We start from the raw sequence: 19561 nt of genomic DNA, 5'->3' as shown, positions 1-19561 counted from the left end.
TGATAGATTGTAAGTTAATGTAAAGATCTGTTTGAAGCTTTTATTTTACAAAATATTATTGAGAAAAAGTTTGACAGCCAAGGAACCGCCTTCAACCAATTTCTTCCTAATTTCTATCACCAGAAAATTTTGTCCTGTTAATTCCACAATTTACTTTTGGAAAGTTCCCATAAGGAGAGCAGAGGTATCGGTGGTTGAATCATGACTTGAATTTGGGTGAAGATCGTTAAATATTTCATAGTCATGTTTGTCTTGGTGGTTTTAGCAATTTTATATAAAATTAGAACTGTAAGTCAAACCAAATGTGTTCTTTTGCTTTTGTGATACTCTTTTGTATGACTATACTGGTAAAGAATGATAAAATGTGTATAGGGTATTTTTTTCTGTGTAGATATTAGGATTTTTAGGGAAACAAATTAATCATTCTTCTAATATACACTGTGCTGTGTGTTGGGTCCTTTGTACATTAGTTGGATCACTATAATGAGGACCACTTGAAAGTCTGTTTCTATACCAGATCTTTTATATGTTGACTTGTGTTATGCAAAATCCTTCATCCTCTAAGAAGACTAAGCAATGGGTTGGAGGAGAGATTTAATCACCCATTAGGTCTATTCCGAATGCCCAGAATTGAATGCAAGTACTAATTATGTTTTTGAAGTGAGGTGTGTGTGTGTGTATGTGTGTGTGTGGTGGACTCCTTTTTAGGTCATGGGAGGGAGCTAAAGCAAAGATCAGATTTGCTGATGAACATTTGTGCATATGCTAGTGGAGAAGTCATATGACTTGACTGTACCTGCGTACTCTGATTTTGGTTTCGTTAGTGTCCGTAGCCACAAGCCTCAGCCTTCTCTGGGACCCACCCTGAGGGGCTGTGGTGAAGGTTATTACAGAGTTGTGCGTCTTAGCGAATGACACAAACGGTCTTGTGGGCCTACTTTGGCTTTGTTTGAACCTGTAGATTGTTAAACTAAATTTAACATTTTGAGGATTGTAAATTGTGATTCTTGTCTAAGAAGAGGTTTCTGTTGTCTCTGAAGACAAGAGCCACAATACAGATGGTCCCTGGCTCACAATGGTTACATTTGTGATTTTTTTTTTTCAACCTTGTGATGGTGTGAACTAGTCACACTCAGTGCATTGTTCACCCCGAGATGGGCTGCCTCTGGATGAACCCATTGTAAGTTGAAACTATTATGTCAAATGCACTTTCTATTTAGGATATTTTCAGCTTATGCTGGGTTTATTGGAACAGTTTCATCCCATGGTAAGTCAGGGAGCATATGTGCTCATAAAAGTAGAGAGGATCTCATAGATACTGTGAGGTATAATGTCTCTGATGTTGTAGAGATATGATGAAAATGATCAAGTGGGACTTGGAAGCCTTGGAGGGACTCACAAGGGTGGCTCCTGGAATGCAAACGTGAGCGCCACTGGCTTCTGGATGTGACATCTGTGCCTTCTGCTTAGCCCAGTGGGTTATTGGCTGCTCCCGAGGGCAGAGAGGTCCAGCGTTCCTGTGTTTAGGTGTTTGAGCTGTCTTAAGAGGCTAGGTCAGTTCTCACTGGTGTCTTCAGGACTTTAGGCCTTCTGAACAAGCAGGAGGAAGGGCGACTTTGTAGAGCTTTGGAAATCTCAACGGACTTCAGGGCCATCCCCTTGGCAGGAAAGAACCCCACTGGAGGCAAACAGGGTGTCCTGCATGCCTGTGCTGGGCCCAGGCATGTACGGACGTTGTGAGGGCCACAGGGCACAGATCGGTCTTGGTTCACAACTGGTGTCGATGGCCACGCAGCATTTCTGCCAGGTACATGACTGCAGGGACTTGGGTTTTGGGGTGTGTGTCCTGGTTGCCTAGTTGCTTGGAAGACCCCTATTCAGACCCCAGCCTGAGTCACCGTGACAGGCCTCCCGCTTCACACGCCACATGGAAGCCGTGGCATCGGTCACTGACGCCCACCAGGTGTCAGATGTGCGTATGTATCTTCCCTGGTCTCGTGATGGGTCTTGTTTTGAGGTTATAGTAAACGTTCTTTACGAGGGGTTTTGGATTTTTTATGTTGTTTGCAAGGAGACAGCAGGGAGTGCTTGAGCAGTGAGATCCCCTTTCCAACCAATGCAATTTCAGATCCCAGCAGGTAATTAGGGCAGCGGAGCTGTGGGATCATCTACCCAACCAATGAGAATTCGGATCACAGCAGGTAATTACGGCAGTGGGGTGGGTGGCAGAACCCTGAACTGTGGCTGTTTCTGGTGTCTTGCCCCGCAGACAGAGCATGCTGGGGCCTCCGTGGTCCTCTGGGGTGGGTGGAGCGCATGAGCTGGGTGCTGCTGGGCTGTGGCTGGCTCCCCAGCCCGGGGTTTATGCAGGACTGGTTCTTAAGACGACTTGGAACCCAGAAAGTAGCACGAGGAGAACGGGATTGTGCCTTTCTGGATCGTTGGTGCTTCCCAGTCTCAGATGCTGTGCAGGCTCTGAGGGGTCTCACCAGGAAGACTTGCACAGTCGGCCCCCAGGGTGGAGTGGGGCTGCAGCGGGTCTTGGAGGAGCTGGAAGTGGGGGTGAGTGTCTCGCAAGCGGGACCTTTCAAATGGGCCCAGCAGGATGCATCCGTGGAAATGGTGCCACCTAACGCAGGGCTGCGGCCAGCAGGACCTGAAAGGTTACAGCGGGCTCTGTTTCTGCTCTCTCTCGAGAGTCTCTGCAAGGTTTTCCTTGGTTTTTGTCTGTTTGGAGGACGCTTCCCCCTTTCTTGGGCTTACCTAGCCTTCTGAGCTTCCTTATTGAGTATGACAAAGCCCTGAGAAGGCATTTTTATCGCATAATTGTGTTATCCTGGTGACTGGATAAATGACCTGCAAATGTGGGTGACTCAGTAGCTCTGAGGGTGTTCAATATGCAAGCCAGAGGTGGGAAGGAAATGTTCAGGCAGTCATCAGGATCTGTTCTCTGCTTCACACTGGGGCCCTGGTTTGCTGACAGTCTTCACACTCAATCCAAAATGGGGATAATGAAGTCTCACGGATTTGGCTTCAGCTGAGAGCTGCCTCCAGCACAGTCTTGTGTGAGTAACAGTTTCTATGTTTGGTGCAAAGGGCAGGCGTCAGTTGATCTTATTTGTGGTGGTGCTTATGGTGGGTTTTTCCTAAGGAATGTAGACTTAATTAGCTTTGGCAAGGGAATCCTGACTGATAAATTGGAAGAATGTTTCAGGAAATTCTGGAACCTGCAGTGAATCTGGAATCTGTATGAAATTGAGATTTGGATTCTCACAATTTCCTAATGCTACCCCAAAACCCAGTAGTTGACATAGTTGTAGAGCTTCAGTTGTGCTGCCCCAGTTCCACATTTTAAAAGGAACACGTTGCTTTGATCTAGAATGTTCTGACTTCTGACTACTGCCAGCAGAGTGACCAGCTCTCTGCATCAGAGGGGAAGCCAGGGCTGTGTTCACGGCGTCGCGGCAGCTGGGAGCTGACCCTGGGCCTCAGACACGTGTGATGCTGACCATTTTCTGTAAACTCCAAGGGTGTAGTGGTCTCCTTGGCGCTTTACAGTCTTCTGAAGTTTTTGATGTGTCTGCACTGTATAGACTTTTCAGAAGTAGATGGCCTTTTCCCACACCCTTGGGCTGAGTTTTGTCAGAGGCTGGTGTGTGGGAAGCACCACACCCACATTCTGACAGGGAAGACTCTGGTGCCCAACTGAGGTCGGAGTGGAAATTTGTTCTTCCTTCCCTCCAGTCTGGTCCAGCTGCTCCCTGGTTGCAGAAGAAAATCATGCTTATCCAAGTCGTAGGCAAACCCCCGAAGTCAAACATTTGTCTTTTTTCTTTAATAGGCCCATTTAGTTTATAAGGGATGATAGGTAGAGAAATGTCTTTTAGGGGAAAATTAATTTCTTTAATTATAGAGAACTTTTTGGATAAAAACTGCAATCAGGAGGCTATTTTGTAACAAGATCTAGTTAAATACTACAGTGGAAAGCTCCTTATATTTGATCTTAAACTTGGGCCTGGTGTGCATGGCCGCACGCTGGTACTCATGACGCCACGCTCAGCTGTGAACTACAGGCACGGCACATACTTTGTTGTTGCTTTTTTGAAAGTCTTATTGCTTGGCCTCTCCGACTCAAATGTTGAGTTACGTTGATTCTGTTCAGAATGTTCATCCCTCCGTCTAGGGTTCAGTCGTCCTTCTCAGAGGAGGAGACCTGAGGATGAGATAGAGGCCAGAGGGCTGTGGGGCTGAGGGCGAGGGTGGGGCATGGGGCCAGATGGGCATGGGGCCAAGGGTGGGGCAGGGGCCTGAGGGGTGCAGGGCTGAGGCCGGGGCAGTGGTAGGAGGGGTGTGGGGCTGTGAGCCAAGCTCCATGGTGGCCTCTAGGAATTGGGAGACTCCAGGCAGGAATACAAGCTACTGACCCCTTGACTTCAGCCCTGGGACTCCTGACTTCCAGGGCTGAGAGGAGGTTTGCATTTGTGGTAATTTGTTGCAGCAGCAATAGGAAGTTAATGCATTGTATCTGTTCTTCACCTCCAAACCTTTGAAAAGTAACCCTGTTGTATCGGCCTTTTGTGTGCCCTAAATTCTAATGAGATGGTTTGTAGGAAATAATGGACACAAACGATGACAGAACAAAAAGTTGGACAGAAGCAGTGTTTTCTGTGGTTCTGTAGTTTGGGTCTATGAAGTTAGATTTCGGTCAGAGAGTGTGTGGTCTTGTTCAGCGTATACCTGGAGTACTTGTTCAGAGCTCCTGGGGGAGTGGTCTTTAACACTGTTAGGATTAAAACTCCAAGCACATCAGGGCTAGAGTTCCTGAGTCAGTGTTAGGCGACCTTTCAATAAGAGTTGGCATGTAGAATCTGCCCACTTTACTAGTATGAAGCAGCAAAATCTTCTTTTTTTTTTTTTTTTTTTTTTTTTTTGAGATGGAGTCTCGTTCTGTCTCCCAGACTGGAGTACAGTGGCGCGGCCTCGGCTCACTGCAACCTCCGCCGCCTGTGCTCAAGTGATTCTCCTGCTTCAGCCTCCAAATTGCATGATTTATTTTCTTGTTTTATATACTTAGTATATGAAAACTCTGCAAACTTTATTAATACAAATGACATGCCAGAACTTAGGAGAATCTGGCATTTTCCCATGCAAATTAGTAGTGATGTGGAATTCCTGGGCTGGTTTCGTTTTATAAGACATGGGATGGACTTTGCCTAATTTCTGTGGAGCTAACAATTGTTAATCACCCAGCACTCTTACCTCCACCAACAGCTCAGGTGAGGGGGTTACCCCCGCTGTCATGATGAGAGGCAGGATACTGAGGCTTAGATAAGCAGGTGACACTTTACTGTCCAGCCCCACCCACCCCGTAGTTTCCTGCCATGGCTCAGCTATCTTCCCGCAAGAAAGGATAGACACCCTGGTGCTGGGTAGAATTCCTTGTGAACCCCTTTGCATCCTCCAGGGAGTTCTTGCTTTACAGTGGTGGCTCATGTGGGGAGGCCTCTGGCCCACTGAGAAAGTGACTCAAGTTGTAACATTACTGTCTCTCTGTCCGGCTGCTGTCGATTGGGTGATTAGTAAAGAGACATTTAATGCTTACAGCTCTGGAAGCTGGAAAGTCCAAGGTCAAGGCAGTCCAAGGTCAAGGCACCTGCACATCTGGTGTCCCAGGACCTGTGGCTTACAGACGGCAGCATCTCACAGGGTCTTGCGTGGCAGCAGGCGTCTCATCAGGACTCACATGGTGGAGGAGCAGGAGGGCTCCTCCAGACCTCCCAACAAGGACACCAACCCCAGTCCTGAGAGCAGGACCTCCCAAAGGCCCCACCTCTTAATGTATCCCATCGGAGATGGTTTGAGCATGAGGTTTTGGGGACATTCAGGCCAGAGCCATTGCTCTGCTGTGGTGTTAGGGCTGCATGGCATCATTACTGCAGCAGAGCCACAGCTTCTTATCTGCATTTGCTGCAGGAGGAAGACGCAGGTGCCTGTGCAAGTTGGGGTTCGGTGCAAGAAGTGGAGACCCTCTGGGAATCTTAGCAGGAGGAATTTAAGACTTTGAGAACTGACACCTTAGGACTGTAGTTTTCTTCAGACTGTAAAAACCTTGGTGTGTGACAATACTGAACATTGCCTGAGCCCTGTGATCCTGTAAAACAGTAGTGGTTAAGACTTTCCCCCTCCCCACAACTGCGCCCCCACTTGTACTGCAAGAAGCCCCTTCCCATGTGGCCTAGGCTGACTGGCGGATGACCATTCACCGAGGACAAGGCCAGATACAGGCCTTCAAACCCCCCTTCTCTGCCTTATAAGTGATTAGCTAAACTGCCTGTTCCCACTAATCAATCACCTCCCACCTTGAAATGGTTCTTCGTGGTGCGGTTGCGCCTAGGGGGGTGGACTTGTCTTTGACTGTCGCCTTCCACAGAGGACGGTTAGGGTGGGCAGGAAAGAATTCACTGCTACAGGTCTGCATTCCAGGCTGTTTCCAGAAGTGGGAATTCTTGTGCCCTGGGGTCTGGGAATGGATTTCTAGCTTCCCAGCTTCAGGTGGAGTTGAAATTGAGTGAGGCAACCCACCACACCCATCTGGAGCCAGGAACTAGAGCCATTTTTAAAGTGGCAGTTTCTCCATAAGATTACCCAAAAAATGCGCTCAGCACGTTTCTTTCTTTCTCGTATGCATTTGGCCATCTAAAATGGGAATGGTGGTTTTTGGAAGCATGGACGTAGTTTTAAATTTTGAGTATTGTAAACCTTAATGTAGCTTCTTAAAATGTTTGCCTGATTATCTGGAGATTTACTAAACCTTTGGAGTGGTAATAATGAGTTGATCTATATGACTTTGCTTTCTATGATGCAATGAAAGTACTCTAATTAAAACCTCTGCAGTTGGGTCAGCAGGCGATTGGCCAAAACAAATTCTGCTTTTTGGGTTTCTTTAACCAAACAAGGGAGTAGAGTGTAGGCTGAAGTGGCAAATTCATTTCAGAGCACGCCAGAGCCCTCAGTGATTGAGCAGCCTTCTCAGGTGAACGTGTAACGTGCCGTGAGTCTTGGCAAGCCTGGCTACTGATGTGTGCACGTGACACCACAGAGCCACACCTAGGAAGATGTGGTTTCTGTAACAAGCTTTGGAAAACCAAAGTTCAACTTAATTATCCAACTTTGTTACAGAAAAAGCTTAGACCAGATGGCCAAAGACCTGATTGTTTCATGGTTGAGACATGGTTATAAAATTGCCCTTACTTGGTGCCAATCAGTGTTGGTCCACAGTGATACTCCTCCAACCTCACTGAATAGTTTGGAGACTGATAAGAGACTGTGAAAATCTCCTTAAGGTGAAAAGGGCTCTGGGGCACCCGGGAATAAGCGCACACCCGTGGCCATTCCCCTATAAGGTGGAGAGGACGGCTGGGTCACACGGGAGCATCCGCACACCCGTGGCCATCCTCTTTAAGATGGAAAGGGCTGCTGGGGTGCCCCGCAATATCTGCACACCCGCAGCCATTGTGGCTGTCCCCCTTTCTGCTCAGTCACCTCTGTGTTCCCGCATTCAGGCTTTGGGACACTCGTGAACAGCTCGTCCCCTGGGCTGGTGAGGAAGGAGTGGGAGGTTGTTCTGAGGCTCTGTCACTGTCTGCCCTGTCATGAGCTGGGCAAGGCAGTGGCAGTGACCCTGGAGGAGTCTGGTCAGGGAGGGCTCCGGCAGGAAGTGCTGAGGCTTGAGGTGGCTCTGCCAGTCGTAACCAAATGTCTTCCCTCTTATTTCCATGATTCCTTCTAGTTCTGCACCTTGCACTGCAGAGTCTCTGTGTATCTATAAATATACATGAGTTACGATACAGGTGTCTTTTTCTTCTCTGTCTGGGGCTGGGCCCAGGGAGTGAAGTGCAAGACCCCCTTACTGCTGGATGCCCACCAGCACGAGGCACTGCCTGCCCTGCTGACAAATGCCTACAGCGAGTCCTGGAAGCCTCCTTCTGAGCACCTGGCCTGTTAACGGTGTATACGGGAGACAACTGAGCTCCCCTTGTCCCACCCTGAGCAGAGACTGGGGAGGCGGTGGCAGCACTGCCCCCATGGTGCATCCTTGGTACATGGAGGAAAGTGTGTTCATGCTTAAAACACAGCCCATCCTCTCAAAAGCAGGGTGACAACCACATTTACTTCTGGAATCTTAAAAAAGGGCCTGTCTCTTTGAGAGAAGAACGTGGCATGTATGTGTGTACCTCCTTTGTTTTTTTTGAGACAGTTTCTGTCTGTCACCCAGGCTGGAGTGCGGTGGTGAGATCTCAGCTCACTGCAAGCTCTGCCTCCCGGGTTCATGCAATTCTCCAGCCTCAGCCTCCCAAGTAGCTGGGACTACAGGCACCTGCCACCACGCCTGGCTAATTGTTTGTATTTTTAGTAGAGACGGGGTTTCACCGTGTTAGCCAGCATGGTCTCGGTTTCCTGACCTCGTGATCTGCCCACCTCGGCCTCCCAAAGTGCTGGGATTATAGGTGTGAGCCACCGCGCCGGGCCGTATGTCTGTAACTCTTTACAAGTCTTTCCCGACCTTTGCATTTAAAAATTATTGAAAAACTTAAGGATGTAACTGACAAGAACTTTATAGGTTTCTCCAAGTAAAAATTTGGAAAAGTTAAGTGAACCCATAATGTGTTTTATTTCTATGAGTCCCACACTTGGATTTTTAAATGTGGGCAAAACATCTGTATGTTCTTCAGCCTGATTTCTGTGGAATCGTGGATGAAACCTGCTGAAGTTGCCGTGCGAATTTTGTTATGTGGCGGTGACAAGTGGGGCTGGTCATCAAACAACTGGAGGGATCCCTGTCCTTTCTGTGCTCCTGTTGGACACTAGGCACGTGCTTGGGTGTTTTCTGTGTGTGTGGACAAGATGAGGACAGAATTTCCAGATTCACACGGTGGTATCTTCTCCCTTTTCTGTTAAAACGTGTCTTCTGCTGCTTCTACATAGACCAAGTGTTTCTTTCTCTTGCCTGTCTACATAAACACTGTTTAACAAAAACTGTATTAGAGAAATGTGAAGTTGAATTCCACACGATAAAGCAGATAGAGATGACTGAGTATACTGTTGTGTGGAAGGAAGGTTTAAAATGATTTTTAACTTTTTCCCTGAAATAGGGAATACTTTTAACTTTTTCCCTGAGATAGGGAATAATGAAATGAGAAAATGACTGAATTTTCCCATGTAATTGTCAGATTATATTGAATTATTAGATTATTCATGTATTGTAAGGGAAAAAGGAACTAGATCACCCCATGTACCCAAATGAAAATTTAAAGGGTATGGGCGAGTTCATTTGAACTCCTTTAATTTGTTTTTGTTTGTTTGTTTTTGACAGTCTCACTCTGTTTCTCAGGCTGGGTGCAGTAGTACAATGACAGCTCACTGCAACCCCAACCTTCTAGGCTCAAGTGATTCTCCTGCCTCAGCCTCCCCAACTGCTGGGATTTACAGGCGTTAACCACCACACACAGCTTATCACCTCTTGGAGACTAGCTTTGAGTTTGGGCGTTCACTGAACTATATTTTGGTTAATTCTCAAAGTTTGTCACTGTTTATCTTTAATTTGCTAAAAATCTACATGTATTGTAAAATGCGTTACATTTCCTTAGCATTCACGGATTCCCTGTTAGTGGGGCAGAGACACAGAAGGGCAGAAGGCTTTCGGACATCATCAGGGTTGCAGTTGAGTCCTTGCCCCGAACACACTGGAGCTCTGGGCTCTGTGGCCCCAAGGGGGTCCTCTGTCCACTGAGGAGGCCGGATTACCTGGAAGGTCCCTCCAGCCTCTGCAATTTTGCCCTTTTCAGGTTAACAATCTCATCGTTGTCCTGGACAGCACTGCCTTTCGTTCACTGACCCACGAGTGAACAGCTGGTCAGTGGCCAGTGCTGCTTCCTTTAGCTGGGAGGTGGTGATGTAATAACACTTCCGTGGAATTTGGTTCTTGGTGTATTAAGGGTTCAGTTGTATGTTTATTTTTAATCTGCACCTGTGAATTGGTCTTTTGATTGCAAAGAGATTGCTTACTGGATTTGTTTCTGAATATTTCGTGGATAACAGGAGAACCTTGTTTATCAGTGTGTTCATTTAATGTGTTTTTGCCAGGCATTTATATGGGTGTGTTAGCCCTCAGCCCACTTTCTGTGTGTGGTAGAGTCATTGAAATCATTTATGTGAAGTGTCTCTTCTATTAAGGCCAGAGGACGTGGGGTGGTGTCTCCCTAAACTAGGGGGAAATGGCATTGTTATGCCCTCCTCCCTGGGAACGCTGGTGTTTCCAGGTCTCTGAACTTGGCTCCCACACTGGGAGAGTGGCTGTGGCTTCTGGAGCCCGTTTTGTGCGGGACTGACTCCTTCACTTGCTTTATTCCCCACCGTCTTTGCTGCTTTATGATGCAGGGATGAGGGAGTTGGGCTCAGGGGCCTTGCCTGTGCCTGAAGGGCCCGATGCAGAAAACTCCTGGTGGGAAGGATGTTCCTTGAGGGCAGCTTTTGGAGTCTTTTCCTACTTTTAACTGAGAAGCAGCTATTCACATGGTTCTATTCTGCTGGTATGTTTCAAAATAATTGGCGTAGAATTGCGAAGATGTCCGAGACACCCATGATCCACTCCGGGCCAGTGCCGGGCATTGTGCTCAGATGCCTTTAGACCACATTCAGATGCCAAAGATTCTTGCTTGGTTGTTCTCAAACTTATGAGAATCTAAAACGCGAGCCATGGTATGGATTTTCTCTTGAGCCCCCATGACTTTGCCTTGTATTTTGGGCATGAATGACTTCATCAAGGGAAAAGAATTTGAGGAAGGAGCCTCTGAGGCTAGGAGGGGGTGGGAAGGGGCAGGGGGAAGACGAGGGAAAAGGAGCTGTAGAGAGAAGAGCCAGGCTGGGGCTGGGGCAACTCCCCAGGATGCTCCCCCACCCCTGGCGCGAGGCCCCAGGGACTGACTGATTTTCCCACAGGAAATGTGTATGATTGCGTGTCTGTTTTGTGGGCTGGCCATTTGGATTGAGGGAATGTCTGTGTTGTGATTCCTTATTGATTCGAAGGTTGGAAAGGTTTGTGCTCAATACAGGGGTCTCTTGGTGCGATGGGAAATGTGATCGCAGCCGCCTTCAGGGTGGGGAGAGCCCTTGAGGCCCTCAGTGGTGGCCGGTGTCGGCCTTCTCTTCCCTGGGTGAGCTGCCCTCAGGGTGGGAAGGGAGGCCCTCGGTGGTGGCCACTGTTGGCCTTCGCCTTCCTGGGTGAGTGCTGCTCCATCCCCCGCTCTCCGACTCCTTGCCTGGCACCTTCCTCGTTGGAGGCCGTGATCCATCAACTTTCTCCATGCGTGTCCTGCAGACTAGTGCTGACTGCAGGTTCAGGAGTGGTCAGAGGAGGCCAAAGGAGGCCCTCGTGATGCGAAGCTAAACGTTTAATGATGGCGCTGTTCAGTGCATGAGCCCCGTCAGCCCGAGTCTGGGTAAGAGGGAACCGCAGGGTGGAGGGAAGACTGGACAGATGGGTGCTTTCCTCGGCCCCTGGGAGCACGGCCAGGTCTACCCTCAGACCTCCTGGTTTCTCCCATATTTCCATAAATAGTAAGGGAAGGACTCGGGGCACCCAGGGAACTCAGGGGTATAAGCTGTGTCCTCGCGTGGCCCCAGCTGTGGCCAGTGACGTTATTCTCTTTAACCTCAGGCTTATTTTCTGTAAAAACACAAAGGGACAGAAGTAGTTCAAGGGCCTCTAAAGACTTACGTAATTGTTAATAGGCCTAATTTTATGCTTTCTTATGTATTAAGAGCAAATCATGAAACAAACTCATTTCTGTTTGAAGAAATCTTTACTGCTCTCATTTTTGTGGCAAGCAGCATTGATTCTTTGCTTAGTGAGCGTTAGTGCCCTCCTGCCCAGTGCTGCTGCCTGGTGTGTCCTCGCACACACCTCTGTCCATTGGTCTCCGTTCACCTTTCCGCCTAGAATTGTAGGAGGGGCGCTGGGATCTTAGGGCTAGAAAGAAACTCTGAAGACCACTTTTAGGGGCGGCTTTTAGTCAGGGCTTCCAGAGAGACAGCCAGCCGGGTGTGCGTGTGTCTCCAGGGCGAGGCTTGCTGCAGGGGCCACAGAGTCCAAGAAGCCCCAGGACACACAGCCTGCAAGCTGGAGTCCTTGGAGGGTGTGGCTTGAAGACTTGAGAAGCGGAGGGTGCAGATCCCACCCGGGTCTGAGGAGCTGAGACCAAGGAGCACGGGCTACAGAAGACAGATGTTACCGGCCTATCAGCCAGACAGGTGGAGTGAACCCAGTTTTCCCCGCCTTGCTGTTTTACTCGGGCCCTGGGTGGATAGGGTGGTGCCCCCCACACCGGCGAGGATGGGTCTCCACTCAGTCCAGAGGCAAACATGCATCTCACACAGAAATAATGCAGAACCAGCCACCTGGGCACCCCGGGCACGCTCAAGTCGATGCACAAAACCAACACCGCGCGTGGCCCTGACATCTGCGTGTTCGCATCACTCCACACACATTGCTCGGTCATTGCCTCGGTGAGTTTGTAAGTTCGTTGTGTGGTTCTGGGGCTCTTTGTCCCGGGTGGTGGTGGTGGTGATGATGACAGGCTCCCCACTGCCCCAGCTCAGGTATGGAAGGTGATGGCACCAATGGCTCCTTGTTTCTCAGACACTTGAGCGGATGCTCTGTGCAGCCAGTTCCACCTGCAGCAGCATCTGTTCCCTATGCCGATTCCATTCGGAGTATGTGCCTCCCTTCTGTTGAGGGTGCAGCCTTCTTTCAGGGAAGAACTGTGTCCTGTTCGCCTATATCTCCTGTTGTGAATCTCATGGCTGAATAAGTAGCTATAGGATACCTCGGTGGCTGAACGATAGGTTCATTGGAAAGAAAACTTTATACATTTTTTTTCTTTTTGGGATGGAGTTTCACACTCAACGCCCAGGCTGAAGTGCAATGGCACGATCTTGGCTCATTGCAAACTCTCCCTCCTGGGTTCAAGTGATTCTCCTCCCTCAGCCTCCCAAGTAACTGGGGCTACAGGCGTCTGCCACCATGCCTGGCTAATTTTCATATTTTCGTTAGAGAAGGGATTTCACCATGTTGGCCAGGCTGGTCTTAAACTCTTGACCTCAGGTGATGCACCCACCTCGGCCACCCAAAGTGCTGGGATTACGGCCATGAGCCACCACACCCAAGAACTTAATACCATTTTTTAAAAAAAAATCATAGTGGGCTTGTTAAATGCTTACGTTAATGTTTATTTTAAAAAATGTTATCTGTGACCTTTGAGCTTTTCATAGCACTTCTCGTGTGAGTATTTAAAAAAGGCCCTTTAGTCGTGGGGGAGAAGCGGTTATCCCTTTGAGCAGAGGGAGATGGAGGAACAGGCCGTGGTGGGTCTGAGCACAGGCAGTCACCCCAGCCTTGGTGCTTGCTTAGGTCTGTTCTCCATTCACCGTAGTTGCATCCACTCTCATTGTCACCTTAAAAATAGGCTTTTTCGGCCGGGCGCGGTGGCTCAAGCCTGTAATCCCAGCACTTTGGGAGGCCAAGGTGGGTGAATCACGAGGTCAGGAGACCGAGACCATCCTGGCTAACACGGTGAAACCCCATCTCTACTAAAAATACAAAAAAATTAGCCGGGCGTGGTGGCAGGTGCCTGTAGTCCCAGCTACTTGGGAGGTTGAGGCAGGAGAATGGCGTGAACCCAGGAGGCGGAGCTTGCAGTGAGCCGAGATAGTGCCTCTGCACTCCAGCCTTGGCGACAGAGCAAGACTCCGCCTCAAAAAAAAAAAAAAAAAAAATAGGCTTTTTCCTCTTTCTAATCAGAACAGTTAGTTTGTTAACTATCACGTTAAGGTGTCGAGAATGATGGCTTTCAGGCCTCAGATATGACACAAGTAATAAATGCAGCTGACCCTGAACAACATAGGTTTTGAGCTTCGAAGGAACACTTATGTTAATTATTTTCCAACCAAACCCTTACTGAAAAAACCTGGGTTTGTGGAGGGCCGACGTTTCCTACATGCGGTTCCATAGGGTGGCCGTGGAGTCCTGTGGATACGTAGATTTGGGTAAACTCGGAGGGTGTTCTGGAATCCATGTCCCTGTGTATACAGAGGGACAACTGCAGCTTTTTAAAAGTTTGTGTCCTGCCTTGTCCTAAAAAGGCTCCAAGGTGGATGCAAAATTATTTCATTTTTTTGGTTTTCTTGGTGGGATATTGATGTTTATTCTACAGTGTCTAAAATCCTGAGTGAACAGAGTTACCGCTTCAGGAACAAAGCCAGTCTGGAAACACATATTGAGATATCCACCTTTTCTTCATGGTTTCACAAAAGGCCATGATCATATTTTATTCAGTTGAACCATAGGAAACTGCCAATATTTGCAGTTTGTGGCCTACAAAATGGCAGGTTCGTACGATATTAAAAACAAAGGCTTCCTGGATGGGGAAAATAGGAATCTGTAAGAACCTGAAGTTGTCTGTCATGGCCGCTGAGTCACAGAAAAATAAACCTGCGTGAGGGGAAGTTGGCTGTACAGTATTTTCCTTCTGTTTTGAAACTGTCAGAAAAAGGTCAGTTCCATTGCGTTGGGTCCCTTTGCCTTACCTTTGCTGCATAGGGGACTTGCCATTATACCTCTTGTTTCCAGTGCCCAGGAGGCGGATGCCACATAGAAGACCTGTAGGTCAGTGGATGTGAAACAGGCATCGGACACGCTGTGCACCTTGGGACGCATCTGAGAAGTGCGTGCTTGCGGCAGGTCTGAGGTGAGGGCGTGTTCCATCTCCTCTCCCTTCTCTGGCTTTGCAGGCCTTTGAAGTTGGTCCTGGAAAGTGAAATTAGTTAATGCTGATTTAAGCTCCAGGTCAAAGCCAGGGGGCCGAAGAGACCCGCCCTTCACTAGGGGTGTGAAGCATTGGGCCCTCCCATCAGGAGGCAGCAGGGACTCGAGAAAGCCCCACATGCCCTCCAGTTCCCTTATGTTGAAATTTTTTTTTTTTTTTTTTTTTTTTGTGACGGAGTCTGGCTCTGTCGCCCGGGCTGGAGTGCAGTGGCCGGATCTCAGCTCACTGCAAGCTCCGCCTCCCGGATTTACGCCTTTCTCCTGCCTCAGCCTCCCGAGTAGCTGGGACTACAGGCGCCCGTCACCTCGCCCGGCTAGTTTTTTGTATTTTTTAGTAGAGACGGGGTTTCGCCGTGTTAGCCAGGATGGTCTCGATCTCCTGACCTCGTGATCTGCCCGTCTCGGCCTCCCAAAGTGCTGGGATTACAGGCTTGAGCCACCGCGCCCGGCCCCTATGTTGAAATTTTTTGTGCTCGGCCATGCCGGGTCATTTTGGGAGGTAAATGGGGGGTTCACATGGGGATGTGCAGTTTTCTTAGGTATCAGGTGCGAGAGTTGAATTTGTAGAAGCTGTGCAGATAGGAAAGGGCCTGGCAGGGAGTGCTCTTTACACGGAGCCAATTTAACGCGAGGTCTGTGCTCTGCCTGGGTCCGTGTCTGTCCAGTGTCTCCCAGTCTGCAACAGGACGTTCACGTGACTCGGCGCCATCGTCCCACTCTGTGTAGACATCTGAGGATCTGCGCGGCTGCTCTGTTAGAGCGAGTTGTGATAATGAACTGAGAAACAGTGAACAAACCCTGAATTGGTTAGCACTGGTTCCACGGCCACTTCTGCCGTGGTTGGAGTCATTCATAATAAAATGTGCTGGACTCCTATGCAGAGCTCTGAATTTCAGAGGCCTTTTAACTTGGCAGCTTACCAGCCCCTTCCTTCAGAAGACATTTGAGTCCCCTTTACCTACCAGGGTGACCCTGGGAGTTTGAAGATGAGTGAGACAAGCCCTCCGTGTCTTGTGGATTTTACTGTCCAGAGGGGAGACAGATGTGGATGGTGAAGGAGTCCCTATCAGAGGTCAGCGCACGTCATTTTTGTTTCTTCAGCACTTGCTGTATTCAGGCGGTGCCCCGGGCCACGTGCAGAGCATCTGGGGACCCTGCCCATGGCATCCCAGGCACAGCTAGCATCTGCGCCATCTTCATACTTGGCCTGAGTTTTGGGGAAGTACCGAGGATGGCTTCTGCCTTTGCTAGAGAGAGTTGGAAGTCAGGGCAGCCCTCCACAAGGAGATGATCGCCAGCTGATTCCTCAAGAAAGAGAGGTGGTCCCCACATGGGCAGAGCAGGGCAGCATGCACAGACCTGGGTGTGGGGTCTGGGGCATGTGCATCTGAGTGGGGTCTGCTGGGAGACAGCAAGGGTGAGGTGTGAAGGCAGTTGGAATTGACAGGATAAATTATCACTAAGGCGATGCTGGGAAAACATAAAATTAGGACTCTCTGGGGTAAACATGGACTTAGGGTGACCCTGGGCGTGGGTGTTTTCAGGCTCTGAAGGCAGAGATTTAGGAAATTGGGGCAGAGCTGAGCCCCAGATGAGGATGAAGACCACCCTTGGGATGTTAAATGAGACAGGGGTGGAAACCCAGTGAATGTCCTGGGGGTCAGTCCAGCAGGAAGGCAGCAGAGGAGACCGGTGTCCTCAAAGGCCCCTTGGGCCTGTCTCTCAAAGTGCTGGGATTACAGGCATGAGCCACTGCTCCCTGCTGATACTTTTAAAATTTCTAAGCTACTCTCTCTCATACCCACTCCCATATATATATTTTTTTCTAGACCAGGTTTATGGCTATATTTTTTCCAAGGGAATCAAAAAGTTACCTGTTTGAAGTACAAATAACACCGTGTTTAAAAACTGAAAATGCCAATTTGCATAGAAGTTTCCAAATACCCAGTTGGTTTGAGCCTTGCATTGCAGTGTCACTACCTGCTCTTAAATTTCTACACGATGTATAGATAGCGAGGCAGGGACGGCTCGTACATCTTCAGATTTCAATTCTACTAACTTGGGCTATATTTTCATTTATTTTGGCACACCTGTGGGTGCGGCAAGCAATGCCAGGGTATTTATTTTGAAGCTTGTCCAATAACAGTTGGGAAGATTTTCACATTTTTAGAATTTTCATAATAATAGTTATAATTTACAAAGAATTTAAAATTGTGTAGTCATTATTTTGTTTTTTTTCTAGATGTGCCCTGAAACAGGGTTGCTAACTATCATTCTACATCACAGGATTCAGAACAGTACCCTTTTGGAACAGATGCCTGTTATCGAGGAATTCCACCTAGTCAGTTCACTTTAAACGTGTTTAAAAGGTTTTCTTTATCCTAGTTGGCACCTGTGGCTATAGTTTGTTTTCACTGCTGAGGAATATTCCACGATGGAAACCGTAATTCATCTGTTTTTCATATCGGTGGACATTTGGATTATTTTGGGAGGGTGTGTATGTCTATTCAGCCTTCATTTTTTCAGGGTTTTTTGTAGAAGATAATGTAACAGTGTAACATCCTCTGGTACAGAGCCAACACGAACCCTGATTACAGCCACACAGACTCTCAGAGCTTGTTACCAACACAGAGAACCATTTTCTTAAGTTGAAACACAGTAGCAGAACCTGAAGCCATGTGAACGGTTCCTCCGATCTTACACTTGGAATTCACTTTTTATCACTATGTCTTCTAATTAGGAAGCATATCAATTATACAGAAATCTGAGAATGTAAAATTATACGTTTATAACAGAAAAAACCTTATTTAATACCCCAGAACACATGGCTATGTTTTTCCCTCATGCCCCACCACTGTTTTCTTTGCTTGAAATGGGAAATGACACTTGAAGGCAGTTTTCTAGCGACTGTTAGGCTGGCATAGTTCTTCAGAGACAGAGGATGTAAAGCACATGGAGAATTTCTGTCTGTGGAATGTGATTTCCTGGTCACCTTATTCAGGCTGCTGCCGCCTTCCCCTCTGGCCACCTGCACCGTGGGACGTCTGAGGAGGTCCCTGTTTCATCCTCTGGAAATTCTGAAAAGGAAGGAGAGGAGGGCGTGCAGGGTGTGGTGCATTTGTGTTGGTCCTTCGAGCTTTTATTTGGAGTCTCGGCTGCCTTGGTTGTTCCTGCCTTTATGCCCCTAGCTCGTGGCTTCGTCCTTGTGTCTAACTCACAGGCAGACAGATGGAAAGGGAAGTTGTATTCAGCCAACAGCTTGATCTTATTCTCAAGGCTTAAATCGACTGGGTATTTGGAGACTTCTGTGCAAGTGGGCATTTTTGGTTTTTAAACATGGTGTCTTATTTGTACTTCAAATGGGTAACTGGTTCTCTTGGAAAAAATATAGGCATAAAGCTTGTTTTTTTTTTTTTTTTAAAAAAAAGATGAGAGTGGGTGTGAGAGAGTGGCTTAGAAATTACACCAATAATGGTTGGGCCTGGTGGCTTACGCCTGTAACTCCAGCACTTTGAGAGGAGGAGGCAGGTGGATCCCCTGAGGTTAGGAGTTCCAGACCAGCCTGGTCAACATGGTGAAACCCCGTCTGTACTGAGAATATGAAAATTAGCCGGGCATGGTGGCAGGCACCTGTAATCCCAGCTACTTGGGAGGCTGAGGCAGGAGAATCACTTGTACCCGGGAGGCAGAGGTTGCAGTGAGCCGAGATTGCGCCACTGCTCTCCACCCTGGGCAACAGAGCAGAAACTCCATCTCAAAATAGACAAAAACAAAACAAACAAACAAAAAACACCCCGGTAATGGAAACCTGGTTGCGTCATCTGTGATGGAGATGGCGGATTATTTCATTTTTAGTGACAGGATGAATTGGATATGTTCGCAGTATTGATCTTGACAAGGGAAATGGTGAGAACCAAACGTGCCGCCCAGCTTGGGCCTTGCCATTGGCAGGCGGGCAACAGACTGGAGACTTGGAGACCGAGGGGAGAATTCCCTGGTGACGCTGGTGCAGTGTGTGCTTCTGGACTCCTGCTGGAGGGAGCTGCCTCTTTGCCTTGCAGGCTTTGGTGCAGTGGAGACCTTAGGACCTGCCCCTCCTGGCACACCTGTGGGTGTGGGGAGCAGTGCCAGGGCTCAGGCACAGGTGCTGAGCCCGGAATGTGGGACGGCAGAGGCTGCACAGGCCGGCAGGCGTCTGCTCCAGCAGCCGGGGGTTTCCGCAAGGGGGCAGGGGTTGGTTTTCCTCCTTGAATTTGAGTGGGGAGGGTGTCCTGGGTTGCTGTGTCTGCGCTTGTGTTGCTCTGAGGTCAAGTTGTGGCCCCGAGTCCCTGTCCCTCTGCCAAAGTGAGGGTTTGCCCATTTTTAGGTCAGATTTCCCTTGGGTCCGGGTCTCTAGGAGTGGGGCGCATTCCAAGGGGGCGTGAACACAGTGGACGCGCGTGGGCCTCTTCCTCTCCCCTCAGCTCCTGGGCCGTGTGTGAAGAGCTGCCCAGCGGAATCACCCTCCTGCATGGTGTTTCATTCACCAGAACTCGTTCTCACTGTGGACTCTTGAGTCAAATGTAATCCAGGAATGGAACGTGCTGTTGCTGGATGCCACACACAGCATCAGGAGCCTAGTTGGGGATTATATGATCTTACCCCACACCTTAAAAGTAAAGACTATAGTTGTTAGGCGTC

The sequence above is a fragment of the Chlorocebus sabaeus genome, chromosome 18, assembly GCF_047675955.1.
Source record: "Chlorocebus sabaeus isolate Y175 chromosome 18, mChlSab1.0.hap1, whole genome shotgun sequence".
NCBI classification, from domain to species: Eukaryota; Metazoa; Chordata; class Mammalia; order Primates; family Cercopithecidae; genus Chlorocebus; species Chlorocebus sabaeus.
The sequence above is the reverse complement of the archived record's forward strand: the minus strand, read 5'-3'. Positions refer to the sequence as shown.